The sequence below is a fragment of the Pelodiscus sinensis genome, chromosome 31 (assembly GCF_049634645.1).
Source record: "Pelodiscus sinensis isolate JC-2024 chromosome 31, ASM4963464v1, whole genome shotgun sequence".
NCBI classification, from domain to species: Eukaryota; Metazoa; Chordata; order Testudines; family Trionychidae; genus Pelodiscus; species Pelodiscus sinensis.
The window spans coordinates 3899209-3918803 of NC_134741.1; the positions used below are offsets into that span (position 1 = coordinate 3899209).

Genomic DNA, 19595 nt, shown 5'->3' on the forward strand with positions numbered 1-19595 from the left:
ATCCTCCTCCCCAGTTCTACATTCCCCACATCAAAATCAGAGTTTGTTCTTTGCACAGGGAGAAGTCCTGTTTGTGTTACCAGCAGGGGAAGGGGGAGAGGAAAGTGAGAAGAGCGGGCAGGGGAAGGGGGGGCGGGGGAGGCACAGAGAAATACGCCGGCATCACGCGCCTTCTCTGAGAATGGCCCCACGGTCTGAAGGGAACAGAAAGTGGCCTGCGAAGGGCGAGTGTAGCTGAGCAAATAAGTGTGCTTCTTGTTTCCCTGGCGGGTTAGTGGCTAGGGGTCAGCACTGTGCGTGCTGTGGCCGGGCTTTGATTCCCAGTCAGGGAAAACAGCCTCATCTGTAGTCATAAAATTGGCCAAGTATTTGCTCTTCCCATCAGTGCTGGGGGGGGTGGGAGGCCCTGGGGTGCCAAAGACAGGCTCTGGCTGGGTGACTCCTGGCCAGCAGCCAAGAACATTTCTGAGGCAGCTGCTTCCCTCCCTCTGCTGTGCAGAGACTTGTAGTTCCTGGAAGTGGGGCTGTCTCCCCTCCTTTGCCTTGGGCCCATTTGGCCATGGTTCAAGGGGGTTGCTGATTCTGTAAAAGCTGCCCTGGTAATGAAGAAACAGCTAAAGTGACACTGGCAAGAATTTGAACCTTTGAATGAGTAACTAGCCTAGCTCACACTGAATGGTGTGGCTTAGACTTGCCCCACACTGCTACACAGCCCACAACCCTCTTGTGCTGCTTCACAGCCCGGTGATGACTGGGGTAGAGGAAAGGGACGCCCTGAGCCAGAATCTGTGTTGGGGAGAAACTGAACTGAGCCCGCTTGCCCAGCGCTGCTCATGCCCCCAGGCCCTGCCTCCTGCCCTCCACTCTTAAATTTCTTACAGATGCTGTTTTATCATACCCCTCTCACCCCCAGCCTGACCGTCCTGCCCCACTTCCCAAAGGAGCCCTTGTGTGGCCATGGACAGAGGCTGCACTGGGGGATTGGCCCTGACTGCCCAGTACCTTGTGATGCCAGTGGCAGAGCACAGTCTGGTCTGGAAGCAGCTGTAGCAGACATTAGGGGGTGCAGGAGTGGTCTGAGGCCAGCTGCGGCGGCTGATGCCCCAGGCGGAAGGTGCGATCCGCACCCGTGCCTGTACGGCTGTGATGTAATCACAGGGCGCCCTGGCAGTCATGACATAATCATCGTGCGCACGGGCTGGCAGCGCTCTAGGCAACTGCCTATTTCCCCAGGCTCACGGGCTGTCACTGAGGGGGTACAGAGCTGACTGGCTGGGATTTTTGTGAGATCCTCAAGCCACATGTAGCCAGCGTCCCCCCGCCCCCTTGCCCTGTCCTGGGGAGCCAGACACCGCCAGAGCTGGAAGGAAATGGGGAATGGCTGCACGCTGAGAGTCAAAGGTGTAGTCTGGGACCATAGAGTAGAAAAGTTTCACCAAACTGCATGCAGAGAGCACCATGGCTTAGCTGGCTCAAGCTACTGTCTAGCAAACACAAGATCCTGGGTTCAACTCCCAGTGATGCCTGTTGGAAGCCTTTGCTTACATTTTCCTATGTGCTTCTAGGACACAGAAGAGGCCTCCCCTGGCCACCCATGGAACTGCTGGTTCAGGAAAAGGCTGATTGGAGAAGACAGTTCTCAGGGGTGGGGGGAAAATGGGGGTGGGGGTGCCCAAACACCTCGCGATCAACTGGTCGAGGCCTTGTGATTGACCAGTCGATCGCGATCAACGGGTTGGTGACTACGGGTCTAAACTGAAGCTTTTTTCTGCAGCCACACTGAAGAGCAGCAGCAATTAGCTGTAAAGCCTGGAGTCACATGCTCACATTCCATCTAAATGACATTGAAATAGTGTCACACTAGGCTGTGAGAAGGGATCTTATCCTAGTGGCACCCACTGTCACCAGGGAAGAAGCAGATCTCAAGGTGGGTAGAGAAAACTCAATTAACAGCATTTTGTCTGGCAAAAGACTGCTTACCAATAGTTGTGGGTGTGCAATTGGCATTCTATGCTTCTTGGCCTCACTTTCCTGTTGTTTGTCTGTGTGATAGTCTGGTTTGGATCTGTTTCAGTCTGCTGTGTAATTGATTTTGCTAGGTGTAAATCAACTAAGGCAGTGTGGTATGATTGGTTAGGTAATTCTGTTACAGTATGTTCTGATTGGTGAGTGAAATTTTACTAAAATAATTGGTTAAGGAAGAACTAAGCAGTATTGAGTTTCTCTATATAAACAGGGGTCCAAGAAGGAGATCAGCAAGAAGAAGGAAAAGGGGAGAAGAGAAGAGGAAGGAAAAGCGAAAGGAAGACCAAGAAGGAGAAGAGAAGACCTTGAAGCAGAACTCACCTCCAAGGCAGCGTAAGACCAGAACAGCCAGGACTCCTCTGCACAGCTGTTGAAATGGTTTGCTGTGTGAATTCTGTGGCAGGTGACGTTAAGCCTGCACATTGGGATTATTCACCAGCTTTCTTAGCCAGAGCTGTTGTGGCCGAGTGGTTAAGGTGTTGGGCTAGCAATCCAATAGGGTTTCCCTGCGCAGGTTCAAATCCTGCTCTCAGCGAGGCCTGTGTTTTGGCCACACCCCTTTCTAGGTCAACAAGGGCCTCTCTGAGAATTACTAGCAGTGGGGCTGATGGTGCCAGTGCAGACACAGCCTATATGGCTTTGTGTCCCCTTTCAGCAAAGGCAACAGCTGCACTAGTGGCACTTCCACAGAGGGCCCTGGACCATGCTGCTGCAACCACTTGGTCCCAGGCAAAGCACTGCTGAGACGCCCCAGCCCTGCCTCCTCTAATCTCAGCCTAACCTGTTTATCTGACTCCCACATGCTCCTGAAAGCCAGCACACAGGCCGCCCAGCCCTGCACCAAAGGGCAGGAACTGAAACTGCCTTGTGGGCATCAAGTGGAAATGCAATAAGAGAAGACACCATGTTTTTGTCTGGTTTTAAACCAGGGTCCTTTTCCATGTTAAGCAAATGTGATAACCACTACGCCACAGAAACACACTTAACACCATCTTCTGCTGCTGCACTTAAACTTGGGCAAATATTCGGTTGGCAACCCTTTGTCCAACAGAGATTGCTGCAGGGTAAAGGAATTCTCTGTTGTCAGTTTTGTGCCTTCAGGAAGGGACCAAACTGAAGGAGGCCGGGCCCCCACGTGGGGACTCCAACCTAAACCCTGAGACCAAGGGGTTTACAAGCCAGATAATCAAAGTTTGCCCCATTTCTTCCTCCCATAACCCTGCAAAACCTCAAAGGCAACTCCACAGTCCCAGCGGCTGGGGGAGATGTGCATGTTAGAGCCTCTGCCCACTGAGCTATAGCCTTCTGTGCCCAGGGAGCCAGACACCGCCAGGGTGAGAAGGCAGGAATGAAATGGGGACTGGCCGAACTTTGCCATGCAATGGTGTTGTCTGGGATCATACAGTAGAACAGTTGACAGGTGGATCAAAATAGGGCACCATGGCTTAGCTGGCTAAAGCATTTGCCTAGTAAATAGGGGATCTTGGGTTCAATTACTGGTGGTGCCTTGTTGGAGCCTTTGATAACATTTACTTATGCCCTTCTGGGACACAGAAGAGGCCTCTCCTGGCCTCTCATGGAACTGCTGGCTCAGGAAAAGGCTGAGTGGGGAGGTGTATGCGGAAGAAGGAAACCACAAGTCCCAAGAGGTTTCTCCCCCACAGGTGAGAAGCACCTGATGCCCATAGACCCTGACTCTCCATGGCTGCAGGAGCTGCAGAGGTTGCACCCTCAGGCTCTCTGGGCACCGACACCCCTAGGGAATCACAAGGCTGTGTGGTGGTGGCTCTCCTGTCCCAGCAATTGCAGTCAGAGCCCTGCCTTGCCAGTGCCAGTCACAGCAGCCTCTGCACCTGCTCCAGGCTTGTGGTTTCCTTCTGCCCAACACTCCTCCCCAATCAGCCTTTTCCTGAACCAGCAGTTCCATGGGTGGCCTAAGGAGGCCTCTTCTGTGTCCACAAGGACATAGGAAAAGGTGAACAAAGGCTGCAACAAGGTACCACTGGGAGGCAAACCCAGGCTGCTTTGTTTATAAGGCAGACACTTTAGCCAACTAAGCCATGGTGCCTGCCTCCGAAGTCTCTTTAAAATGGTTCTTTGTGTTTCCAGACAACACCTTTGCCTCCCAAAGTGCAGCCGTTCCCCATTTCCCTCCAGCCCTGGCGGTGTCTGGCTCCCTGGGCACAGAAAGCTACAGCTCAGTGGGCAGGGGGCTTTGGCTTCCTTGCCCATGGGATGCTGTTGCAGGAAGGGCTGCTCAGCAGGGCTGGGGTTCACCTGTGGAGGAAGGGAAGAGTATTTGGGTGCAGACTGGCTCACCTAGTGAGGAGGCTTTAAACTAGGTTTGACTGGGGCAGGTGCCCAAAGCCCACAGGTAAGTGAACAACATGGACACCTGGGAGATGGGCCAGAAATGGGAGAGAGCAGGGGCTGTAACCGCAGAGATAAAGGAAGGACGCGGGACCACTGGGAAGCAAAATCTAATCTGTGTCTTAGATGCTGGTACAGACACACAGGACTATGGATAATAAGCAGGAAGCAGTTGGTATCACAGGGACGTGGTGGGATAATACAGGACTGGGATATTGGCACAGAAGGGTTCAGATTGCTCGGGAAGGACTGGCAGGGAAAAAGGGAGGAGGAGTTTCCTTAGATATGAAACGTGCGAACACTTGAACTGAGGCAGAGATGGACACAGAAGACAAGACTTGTCGGGAGTCTCTGGATGAGGTTACAAGGGGTAAAACCCAATAGTGATATATCACGCTAGGCATCTATTCCAGACACCTCCCCAGGCAGAAGAGGTGTTTGAGGCTTTTTAAACAATTAACAAAATCATCCAAAGCGCAGCTGGTTTCACACACACTCAGCCTCACCCTCAGCTGGGAGGCAGTTTGCAGGGAGCTGAAAAGAAACTGGCTGGCAGAACCAAGTCTTGGAATTCTTCTGTGTCCAGATGTGCTAAGCAGCTGGCAGGCAAGCTCCCAAGTGCTGGTCTGTTTCCGCCCTCCCCAGGCAGGCAAATCTCCTCTGCTGGGTGTTACAGGTTGCACTTTACCTACAGAGCTGTTGCATGTGAGGCAAACGTGACACCCACTGCACTGCAGAGACCAGCCCCCTGCCTTTTGGGAAGAGACCCCTGAAAGCGCTTAGCCCTCTGGCTCACTAAACAGCTTAGCCCTGTAGCAGCTAAACAGGTTAGGCTGAGAGTGGAGGAGACAGGTCTGGGGCTGAGACTTCTCAGCGGTGCCTTGCCTGAGACCAGATTGTGGTGGCCACATAGTCCAGGGCCCACCCAGAAGTGTCACTGCTGTGGCTGTGCACCTTCGGGGCAGTGTGGCTATGGCCTTTGCTGCAAGGGGACACAAAGGCACAGCATGTTCTGCCTCATGCCCAGACCCCAGCCACCCCATTTCCCTCACTTTCTTCCCAACCAGCCCCTCCAGCTTGCTTGCACACCCTCCCTTTTTCCTGCTCCCTCAATCCTGGCCAGACACACCACCCTGCCCCTGCATCCACATTCCTTCTGCTCCCTTTCTCCTGGCCACACACGGCTCCTTGGCGCTTCTCAAGCCAGGCCCTGCAAGGAACCACCAGGCAGGAACCAGCCCTTGGAGCTCTGCTTGCACCGGATCTGGTAGTTTCCCACCACATCTCGCCTGAGAAGAGGTGACTTGTTCCCCTTCCTTCTGACCTTACGTCTCCGTTCCCTTCAAAGGTCTCCGCTGCTTCGGGACCCGCCTCCTCAGGGTGCTGCCCCTCTGCCACTGGGCTGAGAGTGGGAGACTCCACAGTCTCTGCACTTGGGCTGAGAAATCTCACTGGGACTCGTCTGTTGATTGGTTAGTCAGCCAGATCCATTCCGTAGCGCTGCCCAAGAGGAGCTTTACAAATGCCCAGTGTCCATTGGTATTTTCTGGGGCTCTGTGTAGGGGTTTGGGCTGGGCCATCTTTTCCACGGGAAGTGCCTCTTCTTTGGAACAGCAGCTCCCAGGAGTTCATGGAACTTCTTCTTCTCAGCTTGGGAAAGGGACGACTCAGGGGCAACGGGGCAGAGTTTAGTGTAATGATGACAGGGGTGCAGAAAACAATAAGAATTTTTTTTCTCCTACTGAAGATCCCGGGTGAGAGAATGAAACTGGTAAGTACCCAAATTAAAAATAAACCAAAAGGAAGCATTTTTGCACCCAGTGGAATTCCTTGCCAGAGGATGTTGTGAAGGTGAAATCTATAAGGTCCAAAAAAGAACTGGATAATTTAATGCAGGAAAGGTCAATCAGTGGCATTTAACCAGGATGGACAGGTAAGGTGTTCCTAGCTGGTGTGTTCTAGAAGCTAAGAATGGGCGATGGGAGGGATCACTTAATAACTGTCTGTCCTGAGGATTCCAACTGGGCAATGAAATTAGCTGCTGTCATGAGACAGGATCCTGGGCTAGTTGGGCAACTGGCATGGCCCCATCTGGCTGTTCTGATGTTCTGTTTGGTTTCTGTTCTTGTCCCCTCTGGACAATGGAAAATGGACCCCTGTCCTGAAGGGGACAGAAAGTGGCCTGTGAAAGGTTAATGTAGGTAAAGAAAAAAATGCATTCGTGTGTCCTGATGGTCTAGTGGATAAGATTTGGTGCTTTCATTACTGAAGTCTGGGTTCAATTCCCAGTCAGGGAAACCAGCCTCACTCTTCACATAACAACAGCCTACTTGTTCATCTTACCTCATTGTTACAGCAACAGTGACCCAAGAGATTAATTCAGGGCCCTTCTCCCACCTCTCTGCCTTCTAGGTCATTTAGCTGGTGGGAGAGGAGAAGGCTCCTTCCCACACTCATTCTTTGGACTCCCATTCTCTCTCTGGCCTCAGAAACAGATCTCAAAGAGACTCCCTGCAGCAAAGCAATGGGGGGGGGGGGGGTCTCTGAGATGGCCCCTGCCCTGCAGCCTGTCCCACCTGGCCATTGTCATGGACTCTCTGTGAGGTCATCACCTACCAACCTCCATTAGCCAATAAGCTGAGGGGCTGCAAAAGGTCCTTGTGATGTCACTGCCACACCCACCCCTGCCCTCCAGGGCTAATGTCTGGCCCTAGGCAGCCCCTTTGCATGGCTGAGCTGCTCCCAGGGGTGAAAGTGACACATTTCTTACAGGGACTGTTCTATTGGGCACCAGCCTTTGGGCTGGGGGAGGCTCAAGGCAAAAACAAGGGGGTTTCAGTAAAGCTACATGTGAATGGATCCATCTAGCAACCACTGCCAGCCACACGCACAGTGGGGAGGTTTTTGTGCAAGTGAAACATGCAGTGGAGACATACTGGGAGAGAAGGGCAAGGGCAAGGGGTGGAAGGCAGGTATTTCAGGTGCCAAAGTAGGTCAGTTTGGAGAGCATTAGACTGAAGCTTTAAAGGGCCCTGGTTCAATCCCAGACATTGACAAAAGCTTTTGTTCTTGAGGCAGTCCAAGGGAGGGCTCTGGGGTGTCAGGCAGGGGGGGCTCTCAGCAAACTGGGCTCTCAGAGCACAGGGGAAGTTTGGGGGTTTGTTGCTTGTCTCCTGACTTTGTCCCATTTCCTGCCTCTTTTCCTGATCTGACCCAGAGGCTGAAAGGGACGGTGGCTGCTGATGGGTGGGGTGGGGGGGGGGAGAAGATGGACAGGAAGGACCCAGCAGAAAGAGGGTCAAGGGTCCAAACCTCTCTGTGCCAGTTGGCCTCACATCGTGGCCACCCAGCAATCGCTCTGATGAGGCCATTGCCTGTGGGCCTAGGTAAGCTAGGCAGCTGCCTAGGGCACCACTAACCAGGGCACCCGATGATGCCATCATGGGCATTGATAGCTGTGCAGGCAGAGGCACCGATTGCGCCGTCCCGCCCAGGGCGACAGCTACTGCAGCTGGCCTCCGGCCGCTCTTGGGAAGGGGGAATTTTCACTGCTCCTGTCCTCTGGGGTGAAATCCCAGCACCAGCAGGGTTCAATGCAAGAAGACAGCCCAGCTGTGACTGAAAACCATTGCTCTAGGTGAGGTTTGAATTCACAACCTCAGTAGGTCTCCTGGGTGCACTGTCGTATAAGTACTGCAGGCCGACCCATTGTGCCACTGGAGCTGCTTTTGGAAACAGTTTTTTCAAAGTCCTTAGATTGAAAAAGTAAAGACACACAATGTGGACTTGAAGGAGAGGGGCAAGGAGATTCACTCTCACAGATTTGCACAAACCAACACCTCACCAGTAGGCCCTACTGAGATTTGAATTCAGACTGCAGAAATCAAAGTCCTGCTCCTTACACCATGGGACCACCACACTGCCCCATGTTTGAGTTTCTCAGCTGATAGCTGACACTCTGCTCTCCTTGCTTTTTCCATTCAGTGGCTTCACCTCTCCAGACCCTTCCCATCTGTATGTGGTATCATGGGAACTATCTGGCTCCCTCTCCGGCAGAGGAAGGAGAAATGTTGCCATGTGTTACACCCGTTGGCAGCATACAGACCCCGGCCCTGGGTCCCCCTGCCCTGAGATACATGGGACAAGGAGAAACTCCAGGAGATGGTTACCCTGGGATCACGTCGCACATGGATCCAAAGGCTGAGAGGACCCAGACCCACCCTGTGGCCAGGAATGCCTGTTCCTAGAAGCTCCCACCTAGAAAGGACTCAGTTGAGGGGGGAGGGGCAGGTGTCAGGAAGAAACTGGGGAGGAATTGGATGGCAGAGGAGTTACAGAAGTTCCTGGGAGGGGGCAGGTGCAGCTTCTTGGCTCAAGTTCAAGAGCAGCAAAGGGGCTGCCAGACATTCTGCATGGCCCATGGCCAATAGCTTTTCTCATGTTTCAGGTGGTCAAGTGTAGCTTCTCCACCATTTGGCTGTGATCAAGAACTTCCTGCGTATTGAAAAAGCAGCTCCCAGCTGTGGGACCCACTTGTGCCCATTTTTTGGGGTTAAAGTAAAACCTTTGTAAGGGGCTTCATTGCTCCTTCTTCCCTTTGCATTGGCTGGGAATTAAACCCACATCAACTGCTTAGAAGGTAACTATGCTCAGCACTATGCCACCAATGCCTGTGTCTGTTTCTTACCATGGTTCTGGAGTCTGGAATGGAGACACCTGGGCAGCAGCAGCTGCAGATTCAGGACGACCCTGATGACCAGCAGTTCCAGGATGAGGATTCCAGGAACGTTGTGACCCTCCCCCTGGAACTGGTCCCCCAGATGCAGGAGGCCTCCCAGACATCTTCAGGCACGCGGGCGGGAACATCAGGTGAGTGCCGTGAGGTTGCAACACACACAGGGCAGGGAGGCGGGAGCACAGGGGATGATGCACTATCGTTAAGCGTCATGCTGATCGTAGGTTGGGGGACACCACACATGACCAAGCCCATAGAGGGCCGTCCTCCCCCCGCCATGTGTGCATGGCACCACCTGCTCCTGCAAACAGTACTGCCAGAGAGTAATTTCCCAAGACTTGAGGTAAAGATAGATGGGAAATGGGGGTGTAGCTCAGTGGTAGCGGAGAGCAGTGTGGACATACCCTGTGTGAAAAGGAGGGAAGAGGATACTCCTGTCAGTGAGGAGCAGGGCGCATGGATCCCACTCCTTCCTGCAAAAAACTGAACCAGCTGAGCACTTTGCAGATAACTGGCCAGAGCCCTGCTGGGAGAGGCTCCATCATGCACAGACTCTGCGCAGGGCCAGCCTGCTGGTAGGAGGCTCTGGCCATGGACTTTCCTCCCCTCTCTGTTACCTCCTGCACCTGGGGCTGAAAGGGACGTGGGCTGCAGGCTGGTCCTGCCCAGCTGCCTTCCCCAGTGGGAGCAGAAAATGCTCATGGAAGGGCTCACACATTGTCCCCAATGCACTGGCCCAAGGCCCAAGTCATATACCTAGACTTTAGTAAGGCATTTGATACGGTCTCGCATGATATTCTTATTGATAAACTAGGCAAATATAACTTAGATAGGGCCACGATAAGGTGGGTGCATAATTGGCTGGATAACCGTAGTCAGAGAGTAGTTGTTAACGGTTCTAAATCCTGCTGGAAAGGGATAACAAGTGGAGTTCCTCAAGGGTCTGTTTTGGGACCCGTACTGTTCAATATCTTCATCAATGATGTAGATATTGGGATAGAGAGTACGCTTATTAAGTTTGCAGATGATACCAAACTGGGTGGGGTTGCAACTTCTTTGGAGGATAGGGACATAATTCAAAATGACCTTAGCAAGTTAGAGAAATGGTCAGAGGTAAACAGGATGAGGTTTAATATAGAGAAATGCAAAGTGCTCCACTTAGGAAGGAACAATCAGTTCCATACATACAAGATGGGAAGCGACTGTCTAGGAAGGAGCATGGCGGAAAGGGATCTAGGGGTCATAGTGGACCACAAGTTGAATATGAGTCAACAGTGTGATGCTGTTGCAAAAAAATCAAATATGATTCTAGGTTGTATCAACAGGTGTGTTGTAAGCAAAACTCGTGAAGTCATTCTGCCACTCTACTCTGCACTAGTTAGGCCTCAGCTGGAGTACTGTATCCAGTTCTGGGCGCCACATTTCAAGAAAGATGTGGAGAAATTGGAAAGGGTACAGAGAAGAGCGACAAGAATGATTAAAGGTTTAGAGAACATGACCTATGAAGCCAGGCTTCATGAACTGGGCTTGTTTAGTTTGGAAAAAAGAAGATTAAGGGGGGACATGATAGCGGTTTTCAAATATCTAAAAGGGTGTCACAAGGAGGAAGGAGAAAATTTGTTCCTCTTGGTTTCTAAGGACAGGACAAGGAGTAATGGGCTTAAAGCGCAGCAGGGGAGGTTTAGATTGGACATTAGGAAAAAATTCCTAACTGTCAGGGTGGTCAAATATTGGAATAAATTGCCAAGGGAGGTGGTGGAATCTCCCTCTCTGGAGATATTTAAGAACAGGTTAGATAGACATCTGGCAGGGATGGTGTAGACAGAGCTTGGTCCTGCCTTGAGGGCGGGGGGCTGTACTCGATGACCTCTCGAGGTCCCTTCCAGTCCTATTATTCTATGATTCTATGGTCCTGAATTCTTGATGCACCTGGGTGCACCCAAATACTCCTTCTAGGAGGGAAGATTCCTCAGCTCACACCCGTCCTGTCTCACTTGGTGCCCTGAGAACAAAGCTTGCAAAGAGGTTTGAATTTCCTCCATCTCCCCTTCCTGCATCGCTAAAAGAAATCCTGAACCCGGACCCTTCACCTGTCACGGGAGAGATGGCCCTGTCATGGGGTAAGACATAGTATGCAGCCTGGCTAGCTCAGTTGGTGAAGCCTGAAACTTTTAATCTCAGGGTTGTGGGTTCAAGCCCCATGCTGGACAAGGTCCTTTAACTCACGTTCTCAGTTTGCAAACAATTCACACACTGCTTTCACCAGGGTTTTAGAAAGAAAAAGTCTAGTCCTGGGGCCCAGCTTTAGTAGAACCAGACAGAGAACCAACTGCAATTTCCATCTTCTGAGGAGAAGGGAAGAGGATTTTCTTCTCCTCAGTTCTAGCTACATCAGCCCAGGGAGGAGAAAAAATAACCCTCCGCCCACTGATTGTCCCGTCAGCTTCTGTAGCTTCACCTCATGCCACAGCAGCTCCAGCTTTGAATTACAAATATCAAGGGGCTGGTGAGGAAATGAGGAGCTGGCAGCTCGGGTTAGTGGCTTCCCTGAGAACAAGAGGTGGAGTGTTCACAAGGTGCATCCCCCTCCCCCACAGAGCAGGGTGTAAGAAAGAGCCAGGAACAGAACAGTCAGACAAGTCCCATCCACAGGAAAGTGTGTTTCTGTGGTGAAGTGGTTATCACAGTTGCTTCACCTGCAAAAGGACCCTAGTTCAAAGCCAGGCAGAAACAAGGTATCTTCCCTTATTGCTGCTTCCCCTGGGTGCCCAAGTAACTGCAGCTGCTGCTGACCAGCCTGTGCATGGGATGAGCCCAACTCCATGTGACAGAGGGGGGTGACATCAGCTGAGAATGCCCCTGGGTGCCAGCCTGGGAAAGGGAGATGAATCAGCCCAGGCAGGTGCTTGGGGCTTGTCCTCCCCTGCCCTGGGAGGCTGGTGCATTGGGCCAGCTCTGCCTCCTTCCTCCCTTGTGTGACTTTCCCAGTGTACACCGCCCAAATGTTGGAAAAGCCTCTTCCAAGAAAAAGCTGCACAAATTGGGTTTTGAAATTTGCATAGCTTTTTCCAGAAGAGCAGTGCAGTGTAGACATAGCCTGAGTGTTGCTCAGCACTAGTAGGAGACAGGGAGGGACAAAAGGGTCTAATGGCACCTGCAGCCTTTCAGAACAACCCCGAGCCCCAACCCAAGTACCAGCCCTTCCCTCCACCCTCACTGGGGTCTGCTGGGAACTGTCTGGACTCAAGCCCACCTGGGTATCAGCCTAAGGATTGCCTGTTCTGTAAAATGTGCCCTCAAAATGAGAAAGCAGCTAAAGTGACTCTGGTGGGATTTGAACCTATAACCTTGAAATATGCAACTGGGCTCATATTAGCTACTTGTTACTGAGAAGTCCAACATGCTTTCCATGGCACCACAGAGCCTGCTAGACTTCTGAGCTTGATATCTCAACTCTCTACTTTGCAGCATGGCAATTGCTGGGGGAAAAGACAGGCAAGCTGGATCTCTCTCTCTTTTGGGAAAGCAGGTAGGAAGAGAGAGAGGGCCAGTGAAGATAAAGAATGAGAACTGAGCTGTATTTGGAGAATGTGGGCATCGATCTCACTGCACCTAGCATGCTAAGCAAACACTCTACAACCGTGGTCCCTAACCCGGTGCCCGTGGGCACCATGGCGCCCTCCGGGCTCTTTACATGCGCCCGCGGAGCAATCTGGGCTGGCAGGTGCCAGCCCCGGGCACATGGCCGGTCCCGGCCCCGGGGGCGCCACGCGTACCCTTGCCAGCTCCGGCGCCGGCCTTGGCCCCGCCCCCAGGAGCACCGCGCATGCCCTTGCCAGTTCTGGCCTTGGCCCCGCCCCCGGGGGCACCGCGCGTGCCCTGGCCCCGGCCCCGGCCTTGGCCCCGCGGCGCTTACGGGGGGAGCGCCAGCCCCGGTCGCACAGCGCTTGCCAGGGGGCGCGCGGCTATGGGGGGGGCCCCGGCCCCGTGGCTATGAGGGGGGGCATGCGGCTGGGGGGGTCCGCCCCCGGGCGGGCAAGTGTCCCCGCCCCCTGGCGCCCGGCGGGCGAACGGCCACGCTCCCTGGCGCCTGCCAACCTGAAAAGGTTGGGGACCACTGCTTTAAACTTGAGCTAATTCCCCTACCTGCAAGACCATCTGCTGCCCCACCCTCCAACTTCCAGAGCCCACAACATTGCTGCAGCTGCCCAAGGCTGCTTTCTGAAAGGGCCACTTGTGAGACTGACACCCGTGGGCCGGCTAGCTCGAAGGTTTCGAATGTGGTGCTCATATCACACAGACACGTATTAAGAGCAAGCTCCTTGTTTCAAGCCATAACTGGCTCGCTGTTCCGACGTCCCTGTAAACCTCAGGGCATGAGGAGTGAGGGATATTTTGGAATTGCGATTTATTTCGAAGTAAGTGCTGTGTAGCCAGCGCCAAATTACAAAATAAGCTATTTCAAAATAGACGCAAAATAAGCTACACAATTGCATTGCTTATTTGGAGCTGTGGGACAAACCCCTAGTGAATTAGAGCCCAGCTCTGCCCTCTGCTCCCTGCTCCACCCACCCACGCACTGACTCCCTTGCTATCATGTGGATGTTTGCATTGGCCCCTTCTCTCTGTAGCCAGGCTTCAGCCAGGACTGAGACTCAGGCAGGAGAATGTGACCCAGCTCCCTGCACCTGGGCCCTGCTTTTCTCATCCCTTCAGAGACACTTGCTAGTGGAGGAATAAATCACAATCACATGAGTGTAGATTATGAAACTTTGTTGTTGCTGTTGCCTTGGAAACTTCCCACAGACCTTCCCCTGGGGGCTCTGGGCAGCCGCTCACATTGCACAGCTTACTTCGAGGTGAGGGTGCTGGGTAGATGCACCCACCCTGTTGAGGACTAGCCTGCCGGGGGGAGGCTCTGGCCGTTTCCTTTTCTTGTCTCTCTCAGCCTGTGTCTACACTGCAGGGCTACGTCTACGCTGCAGGCTTTTTGCGTAAGAGCAGCTGTTCTTGTCCAAAAACTTACAGAGCGTCTACACTGCACGCACGTTGTTGCACAAGTAAATTTATAGTACAGCATCAGATAACAGGGTTTCTTGTGCAAGAGTTATTCCTCTCCCCACGAGGAATAAGCCCTCTTGCTCAAGAACTCTTCCACAAGGAGGCAGTGTGGATGGGCAACAGAGGTTTCTTGCTCAAGAAAGCCCTACAGCTAACATGGCCATCAGAGCTTTCCTGCGCAGGAGAGCGTCCACAATGCTATGCGTGCTCTTGCAGAAAAGCACTTCTCTTTTGCAAAAGCACATAGCAGTGTGGACACACTGTTGCACAAGACCTTTTGCACAAGAACTCTTGCACAAAACTGTTCTTGCACAAGAAGCCTGCAGAGTAGATGTAGCCAGGGAGTGTCTGGGTTTTTTACAGCACTGAACTTTGCACAACAGCTCAGATGAGGTGGCCGAGTGGTTAAGGCGATGGACTGCTAATCCATTGTGCTCCGCACACATGGGGTTCAAATCCCATCCTCATTGGGTGTTTGCAGCCCTCTAACTTGCTTCTCTTCAGTTCATTGCCAGCCCCTCCTGTAACCCTGCCTGCCCCAGCCCCTCCCACTGCAGCCTGGGGAAAGGGGAAATCTCCACAGAGACACTCCCAGATGGAACCCCCAATCCCTTCTACCCTCAAAGGGAAACCTCACAAAGGAGGTGCCAGGCAGCTGGTCCATGGGGGTCTCTGAGATGCCCCAGCCCTGCTGCCTGTCCCACCTGGCTGTTGCCATGGTCCCTCTGTGAGGTCACTGCCTCCCAACCAATGAGCTGAGGTGATAGGGGTGGGAAGCCTGGGGGAAACTGTGACTCCCCATCCCCCAAAACCTAGACATGGCCTTGTCCATTTCCCTCCCTTCTGCCCCCTGCACTCCAGGTCCCCCCATCCAGCCCGGGTCTGCTCCCCACACTTGACAGCTCCCCTGCCCTTGGCCCCATGACTGCACCAGCCAGGCTCTAGGGGGAAGTGGGTGTGACAGGGGTAGGAGGGGAGGGTCCAGGCGCTTCCATTCCCAAACTGGACACCTGCCCCCCTCCCCTGCCATCATAACATCTGCCCCCCAGCTAGGGAGCCCTGGCTCACTCCCCCCAGCACAGCCAGGAGGGGACAAGGACCCCACACTCCAGAGGCTAACCCGGGGGCTGAAAGCTCTCATGTGGGCTCCACCCCCTCTGTCCACTCTGGGTCTGTGAGGCCCCAACCTTGCTCCTTGGCCCAGGGGGCAGCGAGGGGCCTGAGCCGCCTCGCCCCAGGAGGGGGATTCCTAGACCGAGCTCAGCACCTGCCCGTAGCGGGGAATTAGGCACCAAGCTCTGTGAGAGCCGGGGCTTACATCACACGCCCTGTGGGGGGCTCCCATTGGCTGGCTCCGGCAGCTCCCTGCTCACACACTGGCGTGTGTGGGGCCCATTCTGAGGGGGCGTCTCTCACCTTTCCCTGCCCAGGGAGCCCACGGGCCCAGCTCAGGCTGGGTGGGTCCCGGCGCGTCCTGTGACTGGGCAGGGCAGGCGCTGGTCAGTGAGGTGCCTGGGGATCGGTCTCAGCCCCTCAGGGCCGGTGAATGTGGCCCCTAAGCCTTTCTTCCCAGCTGCACACGGGGGTTTATTTCCCTTCTGCTGCCGTTGGGGAGCCCGGCCCGGCACGACTCTGGCGCAGACACAGCGAGGGGAAGGCGGGCGGGGACGTGACTGAAATAAGAGCAGCGGGCAGGGGGCTGAGCTGTGGGGTCTGCACACAGACTTTGTGCTGAGGGGGTGTCAGTGGGTGTAGGCCTGGCAACAGGGTGGGTCGGTGTGAGGAGCAAGGGGAGATCTGCCCAAGAGCCTGTTGGGAAGGGATTCGTCAGCCCATCCAGTGCTGTAACATGGCTCCCCATGACGGTCAGTGTGCGGCGTGTCGCACAGCTGCTCACCACAGACATGCAGGCCTGTGTGAAGCTGCTCCCCCTCCTGCACGGGTGCCCATGGGCGGCAGGTTTGTATAATTTTTGGTAGTGCCTCATTAGCCACGCCTCTGGAGGTAACACGCTTGGGGCAAGATGGACACACGACCAGAAGTAAACAGTGTCATGTCACCCCTCTCCAAGGGCTTTTCCCACCATCCTCCTACCAACAGGGATTAGTTTGGCCCCCACCAAACCCCCTCATGCAACTATCCTACAGTTGCATTAACCCAACGTGTGGGACATTAACTCGGGGGGGGGGGGGGAGCGGAGAGGCTGGGGCAAGTGTTCTGTCTGAGGCTATGTCTAGACTCACGGCTTCTTGTGCAAGTACAGCCGTTCTTGTGCAAGAAGCCACAGAGTATCCACAGTGCCCACCTGCTCTTGAGAAAGGAAATTTACAGTACGGCATGGTAAGAGAGGACATCTTGCACAAAAGCTACGCTCTTTTCTAACAGGTGTAAGCTCTCTTGCGCAAGAGGGCAGTGTGGATGCTTGGCAGGGATTTCTTGCGCAAGAAACCTCTATGGCTAAAATGGACATCGCTTTCTTGCGCAAGAGAGCCATGGATGCTCTTGTGCAAAAACACAATTCGCACAATGCAGTGCGGATATGTTCTTCTGCAAGACTTCTTGCACAAGAACCCTTACGCAAGATGTTATTGTGCAAGAAATCTCCGGTGTAGACATAGCCTAAGAGTTTCCTCCCATGAGCAGAATGAATTTTGTGTTGTGCACCAGTACTGAGGTCATGTGGCTTGTTTGGATGTGCCACTGTGGCACCCAAGTTATTAATACATATTTTTAAACCTTTCCCTTTTCTCTCTGCTGCCATGTCTCCTCCCCTTGTTCCATCAGCTCCCCTGGTGCCTGCTGCCCCCCCCCCCAACCCCTCATCCTCCTCTGCTGTCCTGACTCCTTCCCTTCTCACTGCCTTCGGACTTCCTGAGACCTGCCCCCCTCCACCAGCCCTTCTCTGCCCCCTGTTCCCACTCTTCCAGTAGCCCCACTCTGACCATGTGAGCTACCCCTCCTCATCCTCTCTCCTACCACCTCCCTCTACACACCTGCCCTGCCTCTCTCCTATGGTGCTGGTCCCTCCCTGCAGGTGTCTGCCCTTCTGCTTCACCCCAGAATCCCCTGGCACCTGCACCCTCCTGGTGCCTCCCCCTTCCCTCACTGCCTGTGCCCACTTTGTCCTATTTTTCCCTGATGCCCACCCCATCACCACCCTCTGCCCCCATTCCTCTGTGCCCTCACACATGATTTGCTCCATCCCCGCCTTCCTCATGCCCACTCCCTCTTTCAAACCTTCTCCCAGCACCTCCCTCTCCCCCTCCAGTTCCCAATACCCTTCCCCTCTCCTCTCCCAGCATCACCCTGTCCCCCTCCCACTGACACCTCCCCTCCTGCCCTTTCCTTCATTGTCTGCACTTGGTCCCCTGACATTTGTCTCTTCTCCACCCTGTCCCTTGGTGCCTTCCCCTTTCTTCCCCTGACCTGCCCCCTTCCCCTCAGCACAAGCCCCTTCCTCTCCCACCCCTTCCCCCTATTTTTCCCCCTCCCCTACCTTCTGCCTTCCAGTTTGCGGGGCAGCAGGGCTGGAGTCTGCAATCAGGCCCTGCTGCCCGTCAAGGGACATAGGCCGTTCCTTCTAGGGCTGTGGAGTCTGGGTGTCCGCTCGACAGGGTTGCCTGCCGGGTTCTGGCTGCCGCAGGAGAGTGAGCACTTCCCTCAGCTCACCCCCTGGGCCTGGACCTGGACCTGGGTGGACTCCCTTGCCCTTGACTGCCACGTTGCTGGCATTTAAAATACCCGGCATGGCGTGAGCATGCGCTGCAAAGGTGCAGGGGCTGCCCGCCGTGCCCACTCGCTGTAGCATCCGCCCAGGGGTGAGGCCTCTGCATCCCAGCACCCCTGTCTGGCGCGCAGTGTGTGCATTCACTGCAAGGGCCCAAGGGCGGGGGCAGCCTGCCGCGACAGCTTGCTATGGCGTGACTTGTGGTGGAGCCCGTGTGCTCCATCACACTGGGGCTGTGGGCGCCCTGTTACAAGTCCTCTTCTCCTGGGATGCTCTGGGGCTGGGGGGGGGGGGGGGGAGGAGCAATATTCAGAGCCAGGGGAGAGACCCAGCTCCAAATATTGCTGGAGCACGGGCACCACGAGCCCATATAACTTGCTGCCCATGCGGGTGCCAGCTCATGTCTCTCTGGTCACTGGCACATGTGGGGCCAGCAGCCAGCTGGCTCCCTGGGCTGTCCGTGCAGTTAAAACAAGCATTACACTGGCAGAAACGGGGGCAGGGGCTGGGCTGTGGGAAATATTGGGGGGTGGCTGCCAGTTCTGACCCCCTGGGACTGGCTGTGCCTGTGGCGCTGGGTGAGAGTTTGGTGTTTCTTAGGGGCTGGACAAGGGTTTGTTATGACACCAGGACCAGCCCAAGGCCAGGAGATGGGCAGAGCCAAGTGTGAGACCCTGGTGTGTCTGTAGGGGTGGGAGGGGCATCTCCTGCCTGGCACAAGAAGCTCCAGACCCCAGAGAAGCTAGGCAGGAGAATTGTGAGCAAAATACTCAGTTGGTTGCTTCCCTCCCTCCTCCTTCTGCCCTAGAAGAGGAGCCGTGCCCCAAACATTCCTCTTATCAGTGTGAGCTCTGGGGGAGGGAAGGACAAGCCAGGGCAGGAAGAACTTTCTCTCTACTGGGCTTAGATGCTGGGTGTGGGCCAGGGAGGGAGGGGGTTGGTGAGGGGGGGAGGGTTAGGTACAAACTGAGGGATCTGCAGTGGCCCCACACCGAGCTTGCTCACCAGAGGTGCCTCTATTCCCTAGGACCAGGCAGGAGCGCACCGTGTGCGTGTGCGTGTCCAGCTGCTGCGTTCTCCCTGTGAGTAACTCTCCTTCCCTTCTCTGGGCCAGTAAATCGTTGGTGACGGTGCCATAGGACTCGCTGCAGGTGCTGGGTTTGCTTTCAGCCAGGAGGTGCCAGTGACTTGGGGCAAACGCTCCTTTGGGATGGGCAGAAACCAGAGTGTTGTGGAGCTTGGGGAGGGAGCAGGTATCTGTCACACAGGGTGTCCTGCTGGGGTGGGGGGAGGAGGGTTCCTTTGAATTTGTTTCTATGTGTAGAATAAATGTTGGTGAGTGCACCAAGGTAGGTGCAGATGTGCACCACCCATAGAAACACAGGCTGCTGCCTGGGGTGGGGGGCAGGGGGAGGCTCTGCTAATCACCTGGACAGCACCTGAATCTCTCCTGAGTGGCTGCCCAAGTGCTCAGCTTACAGGGAAAACTGGTGGGGGGCCCATGAGCAGCCCCAGCCCATGTCCACACCCCCGCCCAGGGCAGGTGGAGTCTGAGGCTCCCTACAACTGCCCCTGTGGTTCTTACCCCATTCACGTTACAGTAAGAGCTGGCTGGGCAGTGGGGGGCATCCATGGACCCTCCATGTGCCCTGGGCAGGGGATGCTTGGACCAATCCA

General features: G+C 54.6%; 1 protein-coding gene and 2 non-coding genes across 4 annotated transcripts in view; 2 read left to right on the forward strand and 1 right to left on the reverse strand.

The window, feature by feature from the left end:
• The window catches only part of LOC142821626 (zinc finger protein RFP-like), a 394289-nt gene that overhangs the window by 142085 nt on the left and 232609 nt on the right, over positions 1 to 19595 (reverse strand). The window lies entirely within an intron of this gene.
• On the forward strand, positions 2479 to 2560 carry TRNAA-AGC (transfer RNA alanine (anticodon AGC)). Its single transcript has one exon. It is a non-coding gene; the product is annotated as a tRNA-Ala (tRNA).
• TRNAS-GCU (transfer RNA serine (anticodon GCU)) lies at positions 14579 to 14661 on the forward strand. The gene has a single exon. It is a non-coding gene; the product is annotated as a tRNA-Ser (tRNA).